Source organism: Macaca thibetana, chromosome X, assembly GCF_024542745.1.
Source record: "Macaca thibetana thibetana isolate TM-01 chromosome X, ASM2454274v1, whole genome shotgun sequence".
Taxonomy (NCBI): domain Eukaryota; kingdom Metazoa; phylum Chordata; class Mammalia; order Primates; family Cercopithecidae; genus Macaca; species Macaca thibetana.
This window is the reverse complement of record NC_065598.1, coordinates 107,213,406-107,222,029: the sequence shown is the minus strand read 5'-3', so window position 1 is coordinate 107,222,029 and position 8,624 is coordinate 107,213,406. Positions and strand designations below refer to the sequence as shown.

The following is an 8,624-nucleotide window of genomic DNA, read 5'->3' as shown; positions in this document are numbered from 1 at the left end:
GGGTTATTTTGGGGGTTATTATTTTATTTCTAATTTATACATGACCACTAGGTTATTCCCATTTGGTAGCAGCAATAGCTGGGAATCTGATATTATTGCATGTTTATTCAATCTCTGCATTAATGGGTTATATAGATTAATAGTAATGTATTATAAAGGACTATTTCCTGTTAGGCAAGAGACAACAGAATTCCCTTATGAGTTTTGTCTGTCTGCCAATTTTGTCTTCAAGTCAATTAAAAATTTATGCTGCCAGGAAGAAGAATAGTTTTTGATATCAGGATTGGCAAATATTTGTGTTTCTATGTTTAATCTTGATCTGTGCCTGAAGTTGTAGATCTGAAGTTATAAGTTCTCTGTGAATCTGTGTGGCTATAATTCAGAAAGATCTTTACATCTCATTGAATCTGTGAAACTTTTTCCTATAAGATATTAAATTAGTCTATGGCCATACCACCCTGAATGTGCTTGATCTCATCTGATCTCGTGAAGCTAAGCAGGGTGGGGCCTGGTTAGTACTTGGATGGGAGACTGCCTGGGAATATAAGCTGCTGATGGCTTTAAAAAAATTTTTTTATATATTAAAAATAAAAAAATAAATTAAAGGAGCACTGTTCTGAATAGAGAACATAAGTACATGTATGAATTAAATGTTAAGTTCCCAGAAAACAAACAAATTGACTTATAATACTTTAAATGTACTGGACTTTAACAAAACATTTCTTACAGAAACTAATTCAGAAACCAAGATTACATAATTAACATTATTTTGACAATTATGGTTTTTTCTGACTTATTAGTGTAAAGTGAAATACAAGCATAAATTGTATTTTACTTGGATTTCTTTTTCCTAAACTTGCATAGTTTTACTGATCAAATAAATTGACATTATTCCAAAAAATGTTTATGATTATAAAAGATGTAAAGTTGTATTCAAGAAAATGAAATCATTACTGTGATAAATTTTATATCAACAGCTATTATGCTTTGAAGTAGGCCAGATTGAAGATTATTTCCAAGATCTTTAAGCAACTCAAAATCATGGACTGACATTAAATTGAGTTAATTAATGGGTAATCATTGGACAGAATTTTTTTTTTTTTTTTTTTAGATGGAGTCTCACTCTGTTGCCCAGGCTGGAGTGCAGTGGTGTGATCTCGGCTCACTGCAACCTCTGCCACCCGGGTTCAAGTGATTTTCCTGCCTCAGCCTCCTGAGTAGCTGGGATTACAGGCACACGCCACCACGCCTGGCTAATTTTTGTATTTTTAGTAGAGGCGGTGTTTCACCATATTGGTCAGGCTGGTCTTGAACTCCTGACCTCGCGATCTACCTGCCTCAGCCTCCCAAAGTGCTGGGATTACAGGCGTAAGCCACTGTGCCTGGCCAGAAATATTTTATTTTCTAAGTAAAATAGAATATTAAACACTGGTTTAACCTAAACATAATTTTAAATTTAAATGTTTTTGTTTCTTATTTTTAAGTGCTGTTAAGTGGCTAGCTATATCTTGGAGTCATGTCATGAATGCATTTATTTTTGCCACTTTAGGAAGTTATAAAAAGAATTTGTGTGGCTATAGAAAGTTTTGTCATATGTATTCTTAACCTCTGCTACTCTATTAAAATGGTTGTATATGCCAGACACTTTATTTTCCTTCTGGCTCTTTTCTTTTTAAAACAGAAATTAGTTACTTTGATTAAAAGTTATAATTAATATGGGTGGTTTAAACTCTTTAAGTAATAACACTGACAGAGAATTACAACAGTATATGTGCTTTTGTTTTTCAAAGGAAAAAATTAGGTTTTTCCTTAAGTAGCTTGTTGGTTTCCAGACCTTTTTACACTTTTAAAATTTATTGAGAACCTCAAAGAGCTTTTGCTTATGTGATTTATAATGTGAGTTATAAATATTGATATTTACCATATTAGAGAAAAAAGAAAATTTTAAAATATTGATTGATTCAGTGAAAAATAGCAATGATGAACACATTGCATGTTGACATAAATGATCTTTTTTTACAAAAAGTAACTATTTTTTAAAACAGAAAATTTTATGAGAAGAATATAATTGTTTCACATATTCGCATATCTCTTTCTTATCTTGGCTGGTAGAAGGCACCTGGATCCTTGTATCTGCTTCTACTAATTTTATTTTATTTTGTTTTATTTTATTTTATTTTTTGAGATGGAGTCTCACTCTGTTGCCCAGACTGGAGTACAGTAGCGTGATCTTGGCTCACTGCAATCTCTGCCTCCTAGGTTCAAGCAATTCTCCTGCCTCAGCCTCCCAAGTAGCTGGGATTACAGGCTTGCACCACCATGCCTGGCTAATTTTTATATTTTTAGTAGAGACGGGGTTTTGCCTTGTTGGCCAGGCTGGTGTCGAACTCCTGGCCTCAAGTGTTCCACCCACCCCGGCCTCCCAAAGTGCTGGGATTACAGGTGTGACCCACCGTGCCAGGCCTAACTTCTAGTTTTAATCCTTTACAATATCATATATTAAGTAACCTATGGAAAACAACACTGTATACTCATGAGAGAATGAGAGTCAAATAGGCAGATGACATTATTATGAAAATTGTTTTGACCTCACAGATCCTCTAAAACAAATATGAAAGAGCAGAAAGAAAAACAAAACTTGGAAAGTGCATTTTATTTGCCTTGATTTATAATACTTGAGTCTGAAAATAAGCTATTAAATATAGTAAGATATTTACAATGGTCCCTCTGCTTAGATGGGTTTTGCTTCTTTTATTTAGAACTTAATACTTCTACCTGCAATGTAAAAAATTAATCCTTATCTTCTGTGTAATCTATGTAAATAGAAGAGATTCTGTGCCTTTCAAGAAAAATGTTCTATGATTACATTGTCTTTATTATGTCCTTATCTATGGGAAAAAATCCCATAGAACATATGGTTTTTACTTATGAAATAATGAACAATTTTACGATAGTGTTACCTTCTGTGTTTTTTTTCAAATGCTTTATTTTTACTTTGATTAAATAGGTAAAGAAGTCTTATTTCTCAGGCACTCATGATCTCACCTAATCAACTCCACAACTCTTAATTTTGCCCTCTCAAAATCAGTTCCTAAATTTGATCAAATAAAATAAACATTTCATATATATATATATAATTGTTTGTTTTTGAGATGGAGTCTTGCCCTGTCCCCCAGGCTGGAGTGCAGTGGCACGATCTCGGCTCACTGCAACCTCCACCTCCCGGATTCAAGCAATTCTCCTGCCTCAGACCTGAGTAGCTGGGATTACAGGCATGCACCACCACACCAGGCTAATTTTTGTATTTTTAGTAGAGACAGGGTTTCACCATGTTGGTCAGGCTGGTCTTGAACTCCTGACCTCGTGATCTGCCCACCTCGGCCTCCCAAAGTGCTGGGATTACAGGTGTGAGCCACCGCGCCCGACCCTTTAGGATATATTTTATACCTAAAACTAAAAGTTTTAACCTAAAACCACTGAAATTTCTCAGAGGGCCTTTGGAAAATCACAGAGATTCATTATTTGACCTTATGAAAAGAGATGTTGGAAATAGTTGTTAGACCAAAAAAGATACTCAGCCCTCTCTAAGTTGTTTTAATAAAATGTTATTAAAATAAGTATTTCAGAAATTGTGTGCTTTATGGGAAGTCCCTGGCACTTTTCAGTGCCCTCCCTGTTCATAATGTTATTTTACTTTCAGGTGTAACCCTGATCAAAACTGTTATGTGTTACTATTGTAAAAGTTGCATGGGAATAATTGTTATACAGAAGTGACATTCAATCTTCCCTAAGTTTGTTTTGATAAAATGTAATTAATATAAATATAAACCCCAGGTTTTCTATTTTTTCTAAAGAAATATATACATTTACCCAGATAAAATAAACATGTGGCTATTTCTGAGAATCTAAAGGAAATATGGAAAATAAAGTAGCATAAGTTATTATATGATAAAGGTGATTTCATACCCATTTTATATAACAGGATATATTTTATTTTAAAAATTTAGAAGGAATTTGGAATGAATGTATGACATATTCATTTATTTATAATCTTTACATTTCTTTGTTATTGCTCTTGCTATTAACCTCTGCTGCCTCATCAATATGGCTAACTATTCCTTCAAGATTCATCAGAGGTGTAATTTCCTCCAGGAAGCCTTTCTCCACCCCTTTTAAGATTGTGCCCATTTTGTGCCACCAGTAACACTCTTTGGCTACCTCTGTCATAATTCTTGATGTTTAAATCACCTGTATACTTTTCTCCTCTTTTGTACTGTAAAATCTTAAAAGGTGGAGACCAGATTTAAATCATCTCTAAATTCCCAGGATTTAGTGGTATTCCTGGAAACTAGATGATACTCAATAATGTTTATTGAACAAAAAATAAATTACTAGTTACCTAGTGGGATACCTAGGCCTGTTGGGATTACAAAGATAAATAAAACATAGTTCCTATTCTATCCCAACAATAGATGATTTGTCTTATTCATGGGTTGATTAATGGTTTGTGAAATTTCAAAAGATTAAAAAGAAAACTATGGAATCCATTATTTTTATTTTATGGACAAGAAGCAGAAGCTCAAATCAATAGTTTTTTTGTTTTATTTTTTTCAAAATTATACTGGTAATAGCAGAGCTAAGGCTTGACTCCAACCCTTCTGATGCCTGCCCTGTGCTCCTCTACACTGTGCTGACCTTTCCTTTAATGAAGAGCCTTCAATAGTGGCATATGCATTAAAATATAAAGTAATGTAACTTGAAAGGATGACAAATCATAAATGTCTCTTCTTAATCTTTTAAACACAGCACATTGCAGAATCCTTGAAGTGACTTTAGATTCATTTCTTTAATTTTCCATCATTCATCAAAACTTTCTGTATATTTTTTTCTTTATTATTATAGTGAATGTCTTCGAGCAAAGCTGAAAAGTTTCGAGTTATAAAACCCACTTATAATCTCCACTTTGTGGATGTTTACGTTCTTAGGAAGTTGCCAAAACCTAACATATATATATACACATATATATCTCAAGGGGAGTTTATTAAATATTAACTTACACGATCACAAGGTCCCACAATAGGCTGTCTGCAAGCTGAGGAGCAAGGAGAGCCAGTCCGAGTCCCACAGCTGAAGAACTGGGAGTCTGATTTTTTAGGGCAGGAAGTGTCTAGCACAGGAGAAAGATGTAGGCTGGGAGGCTAGGCCAGTCTCTCCTTTTCACGTTTTTCTGCCTGCTTCATATTCACTGGCAGCAGATTAAATTGTGCCCACAAGATTAAGGGTGGGTCTGCCTTTCCCAGCCCACTGACTCAAATGTTCATCTCTTTTGGCCACACCCTCACAGACACACACAAGATTAACAATTTGTATCCCTCAATCCAATCAAGTTGACAGTATTAACCATCACAATACTATTATTATTGGCAACTGTCTTACTTTTAGGAACACCAAAATAATTATTTTCTGGCTATATTGGTCAAATCCAGAGTTAAAATAATACTATAATAGAGTCAATTTCTGGATAACCTCAAAATTGTTTAATTTATTAATGGATATTTTTACTGAAATTATCTTTAAAATGTTTATAGTAGGTAGCTTTGTTTCTCAAGATTCTAGCAAGTAAAACAAATTGCTCCATTCACCCAAGGGCGAGCAAGAGAACTGACAAAATCAAGATTCAAAAAGAATTAAATAATGGCAACTTTGTAAGAATAAATGTGTTGTGATTCTTTTGAAAGAAATAAACTCATTTGGATACATGAAAAAAGATATGAAGGAAATTTTTTAAAATATGAAGTAGCGAAACAATCAGCTGAAATAAATCAGATCAGTCTTAGCTTAAAAAAAGCAACTGTGCAGTACAAAATTGGAGTTTTAATGAACTATAATAAATGAGAGTCGGCTGTATCACTACTTGTGTCACCAGAGGCAGAGAAAGAAACTAATTTTTGTTGAACACTCCTTATGTGCCAAGCATTGTGGTAAACACATTATATATTTGATCCAATTTTATCCAAATACAATTTGAAGATTTTTATAAAACCAATCTTTACATGAAATTGCTGCTTATAGAAAATTATACTACAAATCATATTAAAGCTATAATATTACGGAAATAATTAAAATAAACTCGTGCTTTTTTTATTGTTGTTGTTTTGTTTTGAGACAGGATCTTGCTCTGGGGTGAAATGGGATGACGATGGCTTAGTGCGGCCTCAACCCTCTGGGCTTAAGCAATCCTCCCATCTCAGCCTCCTGAGTAGCTGGAATCACAGGCACATGCCACCACACCTGGCTTTTTTTTTTTTTTTTTTGAGACAGAGTCTCGCTCTGTCGCCCAGTCTGGAGTGCAGAGGCGCCATCTCGGCTCACTGCAAGCTCCGCCTCCCGGGTTCACGCCATTCTCCTGCCTCAGCCTCCGAGTAGCTGGGACTACAGGCGCCCGCCACCACGCCCGGCTAATTTTTTTGTATTTTTAGTAGAGACGGGGTTTCACCGTGGTCTCGATCTCGTGATCCTGACCTCGTGATCCACCCGCCTCGGCCTCCCAAAGTGCTGGGATTACAGGCGTGAGCCACCGCGCCTGGCCCACACCTGGCTATTTTTAAATTTTTTTGTAGAGATATTGCCTAGGCTGTTCTAGCCTTGAGTAATCCTCCCACCTTGACCTCCCAAGGTGCTAGGATTACAGGTGTGAGCCACCAAACCCTGCCCTCTTGTGCCACAGTGACAAAGATTAAAAATCATGAAAGGATCTCTTTAAGTAAAATCCATTGAATATGGAGCAAGTCACTTTGGTCAAACATTTAACTGTATTATGGTGACTACTAGGCTAAATATATCTCAATACCAAGTATTTTGAAAAGGAGGAAAATATATTTATGTGAACTTGATTATATGAGTATATGCCTCCTGTATGGATCAGTGATGTTATTAATGAATCCCCTGATTTGTAAAATTATCGTAATCAACTATGCTACAAATGATAAAATGTTTGATTTAAGGACACTGAATATAGTCTGAGTATAGCCCCTTCAATCAATAAGTACTCAAAATCTAGACCTTGCTCTGAATCTGTTGTATAATAAAGGGCTAGTGCTTAAATGAGACAGGATGTATTATGACTTGGAAGTTTCTTAAGAAATTTTCAAAAAGATTCAGTCATACCCAGACCTCAGCATCACACGATATAACTTTGAGACAAACCTGCACATGTACCCCCTGATACGTAAATAAAAATTGAAAAAGGAAAAAAAAAAAGTCTGAATTGTGTTAGTTTGTTTCAATCCTCCTTAATTTTTACTATCATACAGCAAAAATAAAAGAATATAACATACCATTGTTCATAAATGTCAGATGCACAGCTGTATCACTTAAAACAAGTTCATTCAAGGATATTCATTAAGCACTTACTATGTGCAAGGCCTCTGCTATGCACAGATGCACTAGACGGTTTGCAATCTAGAAGAAACACACAAACATGAATGCAAACATGTTTTTATAAACTGTGGTAAAGAACAGAGCCATGCAAGAGAGCAGGCGATGTGTAACTGGGGTGGGGACCAACTTTAGATTTAATGGTCAGGGAAAGCTTCTTGGCAGAAGTGACATTTAAGCTGAGGCTTGAAAACTAAGGAGCCAACCAGGAGAAGACAGAGGGAATAACCTTCCAAACAAAGTGAATAGATTGTGAGCAGGCCATCAGAGAAGGGGCTTAGCTTGTTTGAACAAAGAAATGAAAAAGGACAGTATGTGTAGAGCACAATAAGCAAAGGAGCCAGCAGAGACCTCAACAAGCCCTACAGGTCATGGGAAAGAGTTTGGTTTGTATTCCTCAAGAATTGAGCAAGTGGAAAACGTGACAACATATTTAGATGGCTTTTACTTGTCTTAAAAATTATGATTTCCAGATTAGAACATGCACACAACACATCCCAGAGTAATTAAGCTAAGTCCAAGTGTATTGTTCATGGGAATAACTCCTTTAAAAAAACAGATTTTTAGAGATAGGATCTTACTCTGTTGCCCAGGCTAGAGCACAGCGGTCCCATGATAGCTCACTGCAACCTCAAACTGCTGGGCTCAACGAATACTCCTGCCTCAGCCTCCCAGAGTGCTGGGATTACAGGTGTGAGCCACTGCCCCTGGCCCTGTTCATGGGAATAATTCATTTGAAAACTAAAATGTTAATTTTATTAAATTAATGCCGTATGCACAGATTTTAAAAAATAGTATACTGAGAAAATCCCATCTCCATTTCTAATTCTCACTACTGAAGGGCAATAACTTTAAACAGTTTTCGCTATTCCCTATGGTGTTTACTACCACGTTTCCATATAACATGCTTGTATTGCTATATCTTGATTGTTTAGCTTTAATCTATTGATATTTTTATTATAATTGGTGACAATTAGGCTCTCTTACATAGCCGTAAACACATACCGTCTTTCCTCTCAGAATATTCATACCACAATTTTTGGTGAAATCAATATTTAGTGATTATATTATTATGACTTTGTAAACATTTTTCGGAGTTTAACTATGTATTAAGTATGTTATAACATTTCCTTCTCTATAAAATTTTGTCATGTTTTATTTAATTTTTATTTGCTCAAGATTTTCTC

At 35.3% G+C, this 8,624-nt stretch overlaps 1 pseudogene; it reads left to right on the top strand.

Annotated features, from left to right (window-relative positions):
* The first annotated feature begins 440 nt into the window (after positions 1 to 440).
* Positions 441 to 560, top strand: LOC126947084 (uncharacterized; annotated as a pseudogene).
* Positions 561 to 8,624: the final 8,064 nt, after the last annotated feature.